General features: G+C 43.2%; 1 protein-coding gene across 12 annotated transcripts in view; it reads right to left on the bottom strand.

Moving 5' to 3' along the window:
- Positions 1-16,649, bottom strand: part of LYPD6B (LY6/PLAUR domain containing 6B) — a 165,710-nt gene that overhangs the window by 112,549 nt on the left and 36,512 nt on the right. Inside the window, exon 1 of one of the 12 annotated variants that reach the window (XM_072789145.1) lies at positions 5,883-5,998. The exons of the other annotated variants lie outside the window; for them this stretch is intronic. The gene's annotated coding sequence lies outside the window, so the exon portion shown is untranslated. Of the gene's footprint in view, positions 1-5,882; positions 5,999-16,649 lie in introns of those variants that run through there. 12 annotated transcript variants of the gene reach the window in all.

Here is a 16,649-nt window from a genome sequence, read left to right as displayed (position 1 = left end):
AAGAGGGAGGAGAAGCAGGCTCCATGCAGGGAGCCCGATGCGGGGCTTGATCCCAGGACTCCGGGATCACACCCTGAGCCAAAGGCAGACACTCAACCGCTGAGCCACCCAGGGATCCCAGAAATAATCCTTCTAAACTGGAAGTGGCCCCTGTCATCAGCTCATGTGTCAACAACAACTGATTAGCAGGACTGTGTGGAGCGTGGAGTTGAGAAGCCTTCTGGGGACTCGCCTGGGCCCAAAGGAAAGGACCACAACTCTATTAAAATATGGTGTGATCCGGTTTAGACTATCACATGCTCTGCCCCATACCCCATCCCTTCCCAGCAACCCCTAACAATCTTTTCCTAACAGGAAATAAGCCGGTGTAAATGGTTCTCTTTACAAAACGACGTGAAATTCCTCATACTGAACATGATGAGGACAGACCACGCATCGGAACAACAGCCCTGGGACAACGGAGGGACCACTCCCATTGAGAACAGCTCTATGTGGCCCGCGCGAATCGAGGAAGCCACTTCTGACCAAAGGCCCTGGCCGCTTAGTAAATACCACGCTACTGTGCCAACAAGCTTGCAAGTGCTCTGACTTCGACTGGGTCGTCAGGTGGGCCCTACCCTGAGGGCTAGCCCTCTTTCCCATCTTTTGGAAAACAAGGTTTTAAACGTCCCTGGGTGGAACACTGTATTCCTGAAGGTGAGCCACTCCAAAGAGAGGAATTCAATCCTAGGTTAGACATGGCTCCTGGGGCCACACACAAAGCTTTGGGGATCTCTGGGAAGCCTCAGGTGGGCATGGCTGCATCCTGGTTACCAGGACTCACTTCATCATTCAGAGGTATTGGTATTCGACAGTCTTGGAGTTCCAGACTCAGGGTGGGGTGTGGTGAAGGACGAGGACCTTGGGACATGCCTTACCTCTTCCTGGCACTGGCGCGATCCTCCCGAGAGTCTCCGGGCAGTTCAGAGACCCACTCTGATCTCTAAAGAACTAGATGTTAACGAAGGGCTTCTGTACGCTCTGAAGGGCCTTTGCTTGCCTCCCCTCGTCCAATGGAGACCAAGAATGAAGCTTCTTTATAGATTTCACTAAAGTACAGACAGCACGCCTTCAGAATCTCAGCTCCGGACCAGTTGTATGTAGAGGATATTAACAGTCATTGGACATCAGGAAACCTTACTTAGGCAGTTGTTCTGGCAGCTGGGCAGGAATTCAGGAGGCATCCTTAACCACTGATCATCGCTGTGACAGTTCAATATGCGGGAAAGGCACGAGAGCCTTGTAAAAGTGCAGGATGTAGCAGTGCGTCAAAGTCCCGTCATCTCACATTTGTCTTAAACTATCCATTGTTGAAGCAGTGGGACTTTAAAAAACCTATAGACCTATACCTATCCATATTTATCTACATATATCTCTACATCTACGTCTCTAGAATGGATATGTCAAAGTTCCAATGTACTCAAGAAGCAAATAAGCTTAACTTACAGAATCCACGCAAGAAGAAATCCAACCCCTTTTTCACCGCCCTTGGGCATATCCTACACAACTCACGCAGGGAAAATGGGTTTTGACAACATGGATCCAAGTCAGTTGGGGAACATAAAAATTAGGGTAAGCTCCAAAGATGTAAGTCTCAGGAATTTACAATAAAATTCAGAAGAGCTATCAATGTTGATAACAGTCACAATGGAAATAATCCAGAAAGAGCGCTGGGGCCGGGTCTCATCACTCCTAGGATTCGCCGCCACTCTACGTTCACACCCTCAAAAAAGCCAACAAAGGGCAAAGTTATAACAAGGAAGCAATTACTCACAATTTTTATTTGCAAGTTCTGTAAAAGATACTGCCTCGAAGTCATAAAAAGAAAAAAAGTATTCGACTCGACAATTTTTAAAAATTATACTCCCTTCTATTTCCTCATTAAATAACTCTTGTGTCTGTGCGCTGAAAATCATGTAGGATACGTGACGGAATGACCAAATAGCCCAAGAAAGTGCTGATGCTTAGACATAAGCAGACTTGTATTTCTCACTGATGAATCAACAGCCACAGACTTCCCCTCAAGTCCGTAAAGCAACCTAATTTAGGAGGCTTGTTTTATTGCCTGCTCTAACTTGTATAAATCTCTGATGAGATCTAGTCCAAAACCCCGGCCTTCTTCCTTTGACAATTACTCCCGGTTCTCTCTGTGCCCTTCTGGAAGAAGATACAAGGATTCTCGAACAGATCAACACATAACAACAAGCCCACCGGCTGCCCAGCCAAGACTGTCAGGGGCCTGGCACTGCCCAGGGGAGGTGCTGCAAGCTGGCTGGCCAGTTCAGCAAATTAACAGCCGGTGCAAATCCAACGGCCATTGCCTTTTATGGGGAAAGGAAAAACCACTGAGTTCCTTTTCCCAGTTACTGGGAGTTTCACATCAACAATGAATAACGTTTCACTCATTGTTTCTCTGAAATTCAGGTGTAACTGGGTGTCCTATATTTTATCTGGCAACGCTTTTCCCCCACCCTGTGGGTGTCTAGGTCTGGTGTGCAGAAAAGGAGATTTCTAATACCCGCTGATGCTGCAACTTTTGCAAATGTAAGGTTGAAGAGTGCCCGGATCTAGACCACGTCCTCGAAGGCTTCACCCTTGAAAGAGTCTCGAAGAGGATTCGGTCTGCCCTTCTAGCGGGAGAGGTTCTCTCTTGGGGGCAGGTGGTCGGGGAGTAGGAAGACAAAGGTGCACGGTGCCTGCCACCAGAGCAGCACGCCTCCAAGCCTGTCAGGCTGTGCTTCTGGGGTAATGCTCAGCTCCCATGGCCCTCCAGAGACCGCGATAACAACCATTACGTGTTGCTATTTTTGAGCACCTGTTTACTAATTGCCAGAAACTGAAATTGGCAAGCATGTTTGGTTGGCTCCCTCTGAGGACAGAGATGTAGCTCCATTTTTGAGAACTGGCTCAAAAAAAAAAAAAAAAAAAAAAAAAAAAAAAAAAAAAAAAAAAAACCTATGAAAACCAGAGTTTTAAAGGTTCTATTCCAACTTAAAAAAAAAAAAAAATCCTTCCTTTGGGTCAAAAGAAAGCAGCTGATCTTTTAATCTTTGGTCACAAAACATTCCATTCATTCCCTTTTCCCCTTGATGGAAACTTTACCTACCTCCACTAATGAATAACTCGGCAGCAACTCACTGTCTTTTCCCACCTGCATAAAGTTTAGAAAAAAACAAAAACAAAAACCACAAAAAAATCAACCACCCAGAGATGGCTGAGAGGTTTAATTATTGCCTGGAAAGCAACACCTTTTCACAGCATTTTTAAGACTAATTTTCATAATTACTTACTGATTGAAACTGGGACTTGCAACAGTGTAAACTCATTTCCATATTAATATTCAGTAATGATTAACGTAGCTCAGGACCCAAGTTCAAGATCTGAAAGCATAGACTAAGTGGAAATAAAGAAATTTAACCCATAGGGTAAATCTGTCACCTGCTCCTCAAATGGTTTTCCCTTCATTAACTGGCTTCCAATAAACTTGCATTTGCTCTGTGATGACTCACCACGAGGGAATTCAGGCAGGAACACAAGACCTGGGCAAACTTGTTGACTCACTACTCCCCATTTTTCTCTCTCCACCATCCCTCCCCTGCTTATGTGTGTTTCTGCATATTCCTTCCTCCCTGCACATCTCCCCATCCCCATTCAGCTGTCTGTCCCTCTGGTGTCCTTTTTACTGATCTATCCATCACTTTCTCACCCTCTCGCTGTCACACTGGCCCTTCCTCCCTCCTAGTTCCTTGACACCTCTTACTTGGTCTTGTGCCTTCTTGCAGGGCCCATTCATGATTTTGCTCTCAGTCCAAGTCCAAGATCTTCAACATCAAACAGGGAACAATAATTACCCTGATTAGCTAAGAGTAAATAAGTTTTACTGTTTAGACCAAGTACATACAAATCACTTCTGTGCTTAACCAAACTCCCATTTGAGGAAGAAAAAAAAAAAAAAAAAAGCCCAGCTAGACACACACATACTAATTTTCACTGTGAGAATAAAGGTGGGATCCCTGGGTGGCGCAGCAGTTTGGCGCCTGCCTTTGGCCCAGGGCACGATCCTGGAGACCCGGGATCGAATCCCACATCGGGCTCCCAGTGCATGGAGCCTGTTTCTCCCTCTGCCTGTGTCTCTGCCCCTCTCTCTCTCTCTCTGTGTGTGACTATCATAAATAAATAAAAATTTAAAAAAAAATAATGAAAGGTCTTTAACTGTTTATCTGGGAGCATGCTATCACATGGGACTGCACGCCATCCTCTTGAGAAAGGTCCTTTCAACTTTTGACTTTGTCTTAGTCCATCAGCTATGGTGTCCATGCTGCCCTCTTCTAAACCAGAATTTCTTGAACACTGAAAGCCCCACAAGCCAAAACAAGGACATATTCATTAATGATTTTTCTTTTGAGAGCTATTTTTGGAGTTGCTATTTGATTCACGCGCATCCTCCTTAAATGTCCTTTGGCAAGTGGCTAAGCAATGCCAAGCAAAGGAAGCAACGACACAGTGCTGGTTTCCCCCTCATTACAATGAACAAGTTAGACCCACCTACTGACAAGGATCAGACGTGAAAATCCAGGGATTGCAAATGGTGCTCATGTTCTTGTTGTCCATAAATGTCGCTTCGTTTAAACTAAGCTCAGAGTAAAATCTAATTTTATTCATTCTTCTTTCCAAAGAAGAATCCATCTGAGAGTTAATGAATGCTTTCAAGAACTCCAGTCTTATAGGAAATGCATAATTACTCTCTTGCTCCAATAGCTACCACATCCAGAACTTAATGCCCAAGTGGTTAACCCCAGAGTAGCAGTCTCCTCTAACTATTCATTTCCAACTGCCTGGGGTTCAGGAGGTATTTTTCAAACAATCCTTTGGATATTTGTTTCAGCAAATCTAATTATGACCTTTACATGTAAAGCCTGTCCTCAAGATTATATCATGTCCCTGGCATCCTAGAAGTTACAAAGCTTTATTCTATTTGTGCTTAAGGGAGCCCGAGTCCAATCATTCCTATGTCCGAAGGTCATTCACATTTAGTGAAATTACATTCTGGCATTAAAATCCTCACAGTGAACATTTAAAAAGGAAGGGAAAAAATAGAGTCTTACTCTACATACTATTTATGTATATTCATTCACACACAGGGACCAAAAATAATTAGAACAGGACCAAAAATTAAGTAGGTAGTTATTTTCTTATTTGCTGGGAGAAGTCTCCTCATTCATTATACATGTCCATCTTACCCATTATTGCTTCACCACGTTATATCAACTCCACAATACCAAAGTCATATTCCATTGGAATAGATCAGGTTCAAAAAAAAAAAAAAAAAAAAGTCAAGAAAATTCTTGGTCCATTATAATTAGAAGGACAAAGTTGATGCAAAGGAGTCTCAAAGTGATTGATAAGAATCACAGATGAAGCAGAAAATGTATCTCCAAACCAGTGGCGCTGGGAGTAAGTGGGGAAAAAAATAATTTAAAGCGACCACCATAAATCAGGGAAAATCAGATTACTTCTTTAGCTCTTGTGGGTGAATAAGGTGCAGATTCTTAATATACGCAAGGAATGTTAAAGCAAAGTCTTGAGGAAAGAGAAAAATCACCAACCGTGAGGGCCGTAGGTAACAAAGAAAGTGTGACGTTAGAATACACACGTGGAAAGAATAAAGACATCTAGCTCATGTCTAGGTAATGAGCAGTGAGCCATGTGCAGCTCAAAATGTCAAATCCAGGGAAAATGCTTAACCTTGATCTTTAAAGAGGTGGCCTGTAAGCACTCGGAGAAAAAGTAGAGATCATCAGAAACCACCAGAGATTTTCCCAGAACAATAGGCAGTATATTACCTCTATTTCCTTCTCTAACAGTTTCCAGCCTCACTCACAGAAAGCTGAGAGGGTATCTTGACAGTCTATCGTGAGATCCCATTAGACCAGGCTTATTCCTGTCCCAGGCCTCAGCACCAACAGACCTCACTTCCAGTTTGTTCCGGTCATCGGGCCTCCTCCCTGTTTCGGGTTAGTTGCATCTGGACCAATACGACCACATCAAACACCTGCTGCTGGAGTCCGAGGTCAGCTCCTGTGACCTCCTTGCATCCTGGACTACTTTGATCTCTGCCAGAATGTAAATTCCCATCTCTGCATTTCCAAACTGTTCTCCACCCTTGCTTTCTTTGGCAGCTATTGTCCTCAAAGCTTTCCACTGTACATTCTGGCAGCCCTGGCCCCACGTAGAATAGCCCTTCCGCATCCATAAATGCTTTTCAAAACACTGTTTCCACCTTCTGACTTAAATTGAAATCTGGCTCCCTCCGAGCTGTTGCCTCTTCCCTTTCTGATGCCTGTTCTGCTCTACCCCCCGCCCCCAGTCCTGAGCTATGTGAAGGATTCATTTGACTGTGAGGGACAGAACCTCAGAACCCCAAGATAGCAATGGCTTTAGGAGATAAGACATCGTCTTTCTCGCTCACGTAGAAACTAACTAGGGGTGGGCCTCATGAGGGCAGGAGGAGCCAAGGTTATTTCTTAGCTCATTGCTCTACCGCCCTCAGCACGATCTTCTAGCTCATGGTACAGGAGGGCTGTCATTTCGTAAGAGCACAAGCACACCAAAGTTAGCCAGAAGGGAGGGGACTTCTTTCCTCTCTAAGGAAGCTCTGGGTCCAGTGTAAGCCCACGGCCACTTACACGCTACTGGTCAGAACTCATCACGTGGCCTTACCTACGTACCAGGTAGGCTGGGAAATGCAGTCTTACCCTGGGCAGCCGTGTACTAGCTAAAAATTATGATCATATGGTCAAGGAAGAACAGATATGGGGCATCGACTCACAGTATCTGCTTCACATGAATCCCACATTCCAAGGCTGCTTCCAGAACTGCACACCTGTCTTGGTTTGTAAAGATTGCCTAGTCACTTCCGCATTTTCAGGGACACCTGGTTCATGGTCTTCACAACATCCCGAGTCCCGCCGTCATCTGAGAGGACTTTCATGCACGCAGACAGCCTAACAACACCTCAGCTTCACAATTATTTGACTTCAATACCAACATTTTCACCTTCCCCTCAGTTCTGCTATCCCTTCTCCTATCCATCTCCTTTGACATCTTAAACTCAAACCCCCACACCAATCCCAACCTCCAGTCCTTCCAGCTTTCTTACTTTCCTACACTATCATAAATTAAAACGGCTAGTCCCCGAAAGCTTCATTTTTTTTCTAGTCTGTCGGGCTTTCTATCAATCTCTCTCTCTCCTTCCAGTTCTTCTTCCCTCCTTGGCTCTCTTAACCAATCTGGATACCACTATTGCTCCCATCAACTATCACCCTACCTTCCCAGCAAATCGTCATCCTGGATCAATTGTTGCCAAACCAGTGGTCCTCAAAATTGGATTAAAGTTGTCACATAATCTTAAAACTGTCCTTTTATGCTACTTTTTCCTGTATTAGTTTACAACCTACATCTCCTCTAGGTTTTTATTGCAGAAGTGGCATAATAGGGGATTCACAGGAGTCACTAGTAAGTGTTGATTGGTTTACGGGTAGACTGATAGAAAGATGACTTGATGACAAGAAAAATATAAACTGGACTATAGTATACTTAGGTAGGTTCGTCCCTATGTGAAACAAAAAATGCCAATTATAATGAATACAAGCCCAAGGGAAGCTCATGAAAAGTGTAGCTCAAGACTTTATCTTTGGACTTGGCCTGCTAACAATATTGATGAGGATGTAGTTGGTATGATTATTAAAAATACCAAAAACTTGAAACCAAAGACTGAGGAAATGTAATATGCCTGAAACAAGATCCAAAGACTTTCCATAGGCTAGAATGATGGTCAAAATCTATCTATCATAGATGGACAGATGTACATGCAGTCTTTTCAATCACTTATTCATTTACTCATTTATTCATAGGACAAAGCACTTCATTTCATTTAGGTCCTTCACCTAGATCTGAAACCCCAACTTCACCAGATGTGGAGGTATAATGGAATAAACAAGATTTGTATAAATGAAAAAATATGAAAAAAAATATGTATAAGACTTTATGTTATTGCAAACCTCAGTTTGTGTGAAGTTTTCCCAAAATTACTTCATTCTACTTTTTAGACATAAGGCATCAAGAACGGAGTCCCAGTTTACTCTGTGTGCCATCACACTTCAAGCACTGTGTCTAATGCACAACTTCCAGATATTTTCAGGATAATTTTGACCAATCAGAATAAATCCAAAGTGACCTCACAAAACTCATGGGAAAGGAACACATTACCACTTATCTGTCCCCATGCTTAGCACACTGATGTTGCTGAATGCTATGGTCTTATAGCCTGTGGGTTTCAAAAAGATCTATGCCTGCCATATAACAGGCACTTAGTAGAAATTAGTTAACTAATTACATGAATAAAAAAATTCTTAGAGTTTTTGTATTAAGTTTTAAATATTTAACATGCCTTCACTTGCCTTATATATAACCAATATCATTGGGCCTCCTGAGTTGTCTCCCCTAACAGATAACCTTTTTAAGAAAAAAGGTATGCCTGCAAAATAAAGGATTTTTATAGCAGGACTGTGTATTTAAGTCTTATATGCAGACTTTTGTTATGTCTGATTTAATAAGAACAATCTTGCACAAAGAAGCTAAGACTGATGGCAATATTGATAAAGATCATTTCCATTCCTAACATTCTGGGAATACCTCTGACCTCTAGCTCGAGCCAAAACAAAACAACCCTAAAATGGAAAGAAGTGATCCAGAAAGAGGATTTAGTCATTAATATGACTTAATAGTGCACAATTTTATTTTACCATGTGGGTCATTAGGACTCAGTGGTCAGTTGGAAATCGAACCACTGTCAGAAGGTCAGTCCATTTGCTAAAAAGCCTATATAATTGCATGTGAGTCTGTTATAGTAATGCCTTAGGTTAAGCTTAAATCCTTCAAAGGGTAGACTCACGTATCTCTGAAATAGAAAGTCTTTTTTCAGGATACATCTGTTATCATTAATTCAACATCCTGTGTGGACTCAAAATCCTCACCACAGAGACAATGGGAATATATGCAAAGAGTACCAAAAATTCCCTGACCCCTCCAATATACAAATCAAGGCAGAGGATGCCGGGGTGGTTCAGTTGGTTAAGCATCTGCCTTTGGCCCAGGTCATGATCCCGGGATCCTGGGATCAAGTCCCCACATTGGGCTCCTTGCTCAACAGCGAGCCTGCTTCTCCCTCTGCCTGCCACTCCCCGCTGCTTGTGTGCTTGGTCTCTGACAGGCAAATAAATAAAATCTTAAAAAAAAAAAAAAAAAGGCAGAGTCACAGATTTTAGGTTCCCAGAGTATGTTGTCTCCATCCCCATCACACACCATTGGGCACAGTTTGTAGAGGAAGAAAGCATAGAACGGGAGCACAAAGGGCCAAGATCTCTATCACAGCTATGGAAAGTAAATGAGTTGGCTGCAGCGGCTGTGTTCCAAACACCCTCCTCCAGCTTCTGCACAATTAAGCCATTTTGATTTTTTTTTTAAACAGATCTTTTATTGCTTTTTTATTGAACCACTTAAATATTTTGAAGTGCATATTAGAAGTCCTCCTACAAGCTACAGGATGGGCAAGACTGCACAGCAACAATTAAAACTAACAAACAAAAAACAGGGGTTAATAGACAAAAGGTGTTAAAACTCACTTCCCCTACTTGTCCACAGTGATGCTTTCCTTACATTTTCAAGCACATCCACTGATATATAATATATCCAAACCATAAATACATGTCGTGTGGGTGATCAAACCGGGAAAAATTTTATCAGATTTAAGTATTTTAATTATCTTACAGAATTGTTTGTTCCTATCAAGTGTAAAAATGTATGAAGAAAACCTTGCTGGATCAAAGACTTAGAAGACTGGGGAATGCATGTAGGCATGCCACCAATCTTCCCTCTGGAACCAGAATGGACACAGCCAATCCCAGCAGTTCCCTTGGCACCCAGAAACCACCTCACCATCCCAAGCCAGCATGATAATCAGCCCCTTTCAATCTGAACTAAAATATATTAAGCAACTCTGAGTCGAATTTATAATAGATTTATATGCAACTCAAGGTGAATTAATTGCCTAAAATGTTCTCTATCCACGTTTGTTATACTACAGGCCAAGTAACCATCTCAATATTTAAAAAAAATAACATTCACAAAATCTTGGACGTGCACACAGATGCACTTACGACATGCCAAGCAAAGCGTGTGTTGTATCTTTCGATGCTCACTATGTCAGGTACTATTATTATCACCATTTGGGGGGCGGGGCACAGGAAGCAGCCTTTGCGAGACTAAATACCTCCTCTAAAGACACCCAGGAAGCATGTGGCAGTTCTGTTCAGTTCCCGGTCCTAAAAAACTGTTCTCTTAGTGACCACACTGTATCATCTCCCCTTTTCTTCTCAAAAGGAGCAAATCGTCTATTTGATGCAACTATTTACCTTCAAGAGAACTTCACACCTTTTGTCCTAGTGTCTTGGCCCTGATAAAGTGAAGAAGTACTATGAAATCTCAACTATCATGTCAACTCCACAGCACTTTAAGCCTCACACATGGTCCTACCCCTAAACAGTGTTCAATTTGAGTCTTATTATTGTATGTACTATCCAAAATGGAACACTGTTTAGAAGAATTCCCTTACTTAGAAGATACACTTTTGGGAGGGATGTCTGGGGTAGAGTTGCACATAAGGATCATGTTCTTAGACTGTTAAGAATATGGGTACCATCCACGAAGAAGCAGGACACAAGGCAATGTGGCTGGCATTTCCTCTTGGACATTAAGGATTTTTCTAAGCAACCAATGGACCAAAGAAGAAATTATCAAACCAAAATAACAACGCACTCGGGGCACCTGGGTGGCTCAGTCAGTTGAGTATCCAACTCCTGATTTCGGCTCAGGTCATGATTTCAGGGTTGTGGGATCAGGACCCAAGTTAGGCTCCATACTCAGTGCAGAGTCTGCTTCAGATCCTCCCACTTCTCCCTCTGCCCCTGCCCCTGCTCATGCTATAAATAACAAATAAAACTTTTAAAATATATATAAACAAATTTTTAGAAAGACAATATGCTCACATAATTAAATGTTAAAACTGAAAGATCAACTTTAGACAAAAGAACATTTATTATACTAACGTATCTATTCATATTTTACTCCCTCTGCCAGAGTAACCATATTGTGGGATAATATAATCCAGCCAACAGTGAACACAGACCACTAGTAATTAGAAAAAATGTTTCCAAATAACCTCGGTCCTAAGCACTTCAAAGAAAAACCTCCAAAGAGTTACATGCTTAGTCTGGTTTCCAGAGGTCTTGGAAGGTTGGAGAAGCTATGCACCATCGCAGAGAAGCATGAATCCACAGAAACGTAACAATTTCAAAAGGTAGAGAGTAGGGGTGTGGAGGCAAGGAGTCATCCACCCTGTGTTCCAATGAAGGCCAAACATGAAGGTAAGAGGGCCCGGGGACCAAAGCACTGAGTAACTTACCTACACACAGCGACTTAGGATACGTGAGAGGACGGTCGCCGCCTCAAGATGATACAGAACTGCAAGTCCTGTCAACAGTACAGTAGGTCTCAAATTCTATTTGCTTGAGACTCTCCTGATGCACGGGTTTAAAATGCGGATTCCTGGGTCCTACTTCCACAGACACTCATTCAGTACATATGGGGTGTAGCAGCCACCAATGCAAATTTTCTAAAAACACCCCATGTGATTCTGACGCAGGTGGTACCGGATTGAGAGGCTACAGAATCTTCTTTGAGCACTAGGTCCCAATTCTGACAGCTGCTACCAAGTAACTCTGAATATCGGTCGCTGGGTGAGCAAGACCCCGAGCCAGGCTCTCCACAGGCCTGAGGGACTTACACAATGCACACCCACATGCACGCACACACGCACACTCACATGCACATACGGTCCACTTGTCAAGAACACTGTGTATCTTAGCAACTGTTGTCTCCTTTCCTTATCCACCTAAAATTGAATATAGAGTCACAGAGAAGAAAAGGAAAGCATCAGCTAGGTAGTCTTTCTCACTAAACTCGATTATTTTAGATGACGCCTTAACTGTCCTTTTGTTCTTATTTCTGGTAATTTTTGTTGTCACTGAAGGGAGAGAAAAAGGTAAGTTGCACATCAGAATAGCATTCGGGAAGTTTGCTCTCAAGAGTCTAAGTTGTCAACGTATTTATCATTTTTGATATTCAAGTCCAACACTAAGATATGTTTCTAGATCTCCTATCATGTGATATAAAAGTCATGTGCATATTCATATATCGAAGTCTGAACCTCAGGATGGGATTATATCCAGAAATAGGACTTTTAAAGAGATAAGTCAAAACAGGCCTTCATCCCACATAACTGGTGTCCTTCTAAGAGGAGGAGATTTGGACAGAGCCCAAGGGAAGAGGACGTGAAGACCGAAGGCGGCCCTCTATACACCAAGGACAGAGGCCCCAGAGGAAGCCAACCCCGTTGACACTTTCATCTCAGACTTGGTCTCCAGAACTGTGAGAAAATAATTTGTTCACCCAGTACCAGTCTAGGGCACTTTGTTTCGGCAGCCTTAGAAAACTACTGCATTACCCCATATAAAAAGCAAGGCAATCCTTTTTTTACTTACTACCTTAAGACAATGTACCATGTCCTAGTTCTGAAAGGAGGCCAGTCTTTAAGTAGGCTCCACGCTCAGCATGGAGCCCAATGCAGGGCTTGACCTCACACCCTCAAGATCAAGACCTGAGCTGAGATCAAGAGGCAGAGGGTGAACTGATTGAGCCACCCAGGCGCCCCAGGAGGCCGCTCTTATTCAGAACAGACACTCTGGAGTAAGACCGAAAAAAGGAAGGAGAGAATGAAGCCCCAGATTTTAAACTTACCAATCTGTGATACCTTGAAGCCCATGACACCTCTACCACTCATCTCCTGAGGCCCTTTTCCCCTCCCGGGCCTGGAGGAACAGAGTGCGAAGAGCGGAGGAGAGGCTGCCAAGAAAGCCCACTATTCACAATCCCCAAAGCAACTGGTTTCTCCCTGCTTTTATCAGGCAGGGAGCGAGGAGGCTCCTTTCCATTTTGTAGATGTAGCTGCCTTTGGCTTTATTGTTATTAAATGTATGAGAATATGGGTAGGTGGTTTTACATGGGGTAGTGTTTATGTGTATGGGGGGTGGGGAAGTAGATTCTGGAAACATTTCATTTTGGAAGGAAAAAAAATGGGCTGCATTCCACTCTGGTTGAAACACTTCAGCTAAGGTGCATCCATGCATTGAAAAAGCCCAGAGACCGCACCTGAAAAGAGCTTCCTGGCAATGTCCTCGATTTTGACGGAGTTGTCTTTAATGGACCTTTTTCCGGCTGCCTGCATTATTAACCAAGAGGCGCAGAGAGCCTAATTTCCTCCTACGGGGCATCCCAGTCCACACTGATGATAAGCCTTCTGAACAGAGCTACCTTCCTGTCCTCTCCCACGGGCCTCTCATCATTCTTCTTCCATATCCGTGACCAGAAAAAAATTGGAGAAAGGATCACGCTTCAAATCATAAAAAAGACTTACATCACCTTCCCATAGAAGTTACCAGATGCAACCCTCACTCACCTCTTTGATTTGGCAATTCTCAGCTTCAAAGCTCTTAGGTTCTACAATACCGCCCTGAACAAAGCTGCTCCTTAAAGAGAACTAACGCCCTCCCCCAACACATACACCCCATTGCTGGAACATTCGGAATACTTTTGAACATACCAATTTTTAAGCCAGTTGCCTATAGTTAACAGACGACTTTAAAGTTTGTTTCAACATGACGGACATCCGGAGCATCAGAAAGAACAATGGCCATAATTGCTTAGAACATATTAGATATATAAAAATCACACATCTATAGTGAAACTCACAAAAAAAGGGTGAGAGAGGAAAATTCTTTAAAGAATGCCAACAGCTCAAGGGAGAAGCACTGAAAGGATTACAAAATCTCCATTTTGCAACTCCAACATAATAGCTTGAGGCAGGGATCAAAGGAAGCTCAAAACTTGGTTGAAAAGTTGTTAGGAAACAAGACGTTTGCACTTTGCCAAAAACCACCCCGCAAACTCTTACTAATTGCAAAGGAAAAATGTACTTTTACAGTAGAAAACTCTGGCAGTTCCACATCAGTAATATTGAGACAGCAGGACATCCTGCAGCAGGAAATTCACAGCATCAGCCCTGACATGGTTTGGGCAAAAATGTTTGCTAAGGCCTAAATGTCCATGTCCCCTAAAATGCATATGTTGGAATCTTTACTCTGAAGGTGTTAGTTATTAGGACGCAGAGACTTTGGGATATGATTGGGTCACGAGGGTGGAGCTAATCCCATGAATGAATCAGTGCCTTGTCCTACAAGGAGAAGTCTTCAAGCCAGAAGAGGACCTTCGCCCAAGCATGTTGGCACCCTGACCCTGGACTTCCAGCCTCCAGACCCATGAGAAATAAATTCTCGTTTATAAGCCACCCAGGCTATGGAATTTTTGTTTCAACAGGCTGAATGGACCAATATTTAACCTGAATGCATTCCCATTTCTAGACCTAACTTCCAGTTTAAAGGAAATAGGGAAGATAGACTATGTATATAACACATGAGGAAACCGTCAAGAAACCCATCATTTATGTAGGGCATACTCCAAGACAACTAGCCTAGACTCCCCCAAAAAGTTATAGAAGGTTGTGTACAGGATGTTCTAAGAGAGACTAAGGAGAGACATAAATGCAATGAGTGAAGCCTGATTCAATCCTAATGTCAAAAACAAAACAAAAACACCTTTAAGACATTTTTGAATAAGCAGGGAAATTTGAAATACATAATAAAACGAACACTATTAATCAGCTTAGGTACAATATTATATTCTGGTAATGAAGGGAAAAGATCTTTATTCTTAGAAGATGATTTCTGAAATATTTAGGGGTGAAGTGCTCAGATGTCTGAAATTTGAGAGACACAAGAGCAGATACAGCAAAATGCTGCTGCTGGTGTGACGCAGTGGCATGAATGCAGGAAGCTATCTCCTTTTGTCCTGACTGCTCTGCCCTGATGTCCCACTGTGCCACTTTATTCCCATTCAAGGATATTCCATCCAGGGTCTCCAGACTCCAGCCTGGAGATAGATAATGAGGCCAGTGCAGACACCCCTGACAGCAGGAGCATCTCCTCCATGTGCTGGCATCGGGTTTCCTTTATGGAGGCACACCCAGGTGCACCCAGGCAAGCAGCAAGAAAGCTGTTCCACACCCTGGATTCCTTATTTCCTACAGGCAATGAGGTAGAAAGGGAGGCCTGAATTATGGCTTACCCAGCCGGGTTCGGCTGACCAGCTTTTCCAGCTGCCTAACCACATGGTAATTATTAACCACACAATGGAGTCCAGCCCGCCCAGGTATTCTGCTGGCACATGGAAAATCCCAAATTTTTATTTCCAATAAGACCATAATCGCAGGTCTTGAGTTCTTACTATGTGCCAGACCCCACTCTAGGGGCCTTACGTGTACCAGGAGGTATGGATTTCCAGCTGCAGTCAATCATTAAGTACTACAATCACCTAGTGACTGAAACACTCGTTGTAATCTAAGGCTAAAAAGTAATTTGTGATATTATTCACATTCAGAAGGCCGAGTCAGTCATCTTTCCTTGGAAAACTGGTGATTGGTAGTAGGGGCAGAAGGAGGTTCACCATTTCTCGCCCAGACACCATTACTGCAATTCACCCCTCAGATTCTTGCAGGTCTAGGCATCCATAATCACTTATCAGGAAGCATGGACCACAATTAAAATCCCAGCTTGCTTCCTGAGTTCTACCACGGCAGAGAGCTAGGACCTCAGACCCAGCTGTTCCTCCTGGCCATCGCTAATTGGCCGCTTGCCTCTGCTCACAGCTCTTCGCACACTAGCAGTAGGAGATTCCAAAGACTAGGACAGAGGTTTCCCTCCTCAAAGCGCCTGCAGATAGTTACCAAGAGGGTAAAATTAAGCTTCAAATATCCCACGGGGCTAGAATAAAGAGGAAAAAAAGACCCTCGAACACCAAGGGAGCGAGGCAGGTGTTTGAATCTTGGAGGGCAGCAGCCGAACTACATGCACGTGTACCAAGGAAGGGTGACAAACCTTTCAGCGGTGACCGCAGCACTCACGTACCTGGTAACTACAGAGAAGACAGTGGCTTCTTACTAATAGGAAGGCTACCCTGGAATAAATATCACAGCGATTGGAACTGAAGAGTAGAATGCGCCACCCCAAAATAGGACCACAAAAAGTTGTTTTTGGAAAGAGGACTGGTGAGTAGGAAGGGGAACGATGGGCAGGTGTCGTCTCTGGGTGACAGTTACACCGGTATGCTCAGTGTGTGAAAATTCGCTGAACCCCACTCTTCTCCATACACTTTCCCTTTTGCAGGTTGTACTCCAAAAAAAGTTGAATTAAAAATATGAAGACATAACTGAGTGATGGGCATTAAGGGGGGCACATGATGTGATGAGCACTGCGTGTTATACTATATATTGGCAAACTGAATTTAAATTAAAAAAATATGAAGACGAAACCACAAGGCAG

Source organism: Canis lupus, chromosome 20 (genome assembly GCF_048164855.1).
Source record: "Canis lupus baileyi chromosome 20, mCanLup2.hap1, whole genome shotgun sequence".
Lineage (NCBI taxonomy): Eukaryota > Metazoa > Chordata > Mammalia > Carnivora > Canidae > Canis > Canis lupus.
The sequence above is the reverse complement of the archived record's forward strand: the minus strand, read 5'-3'. Positions and strand labels throughout refer to the sequence as shown.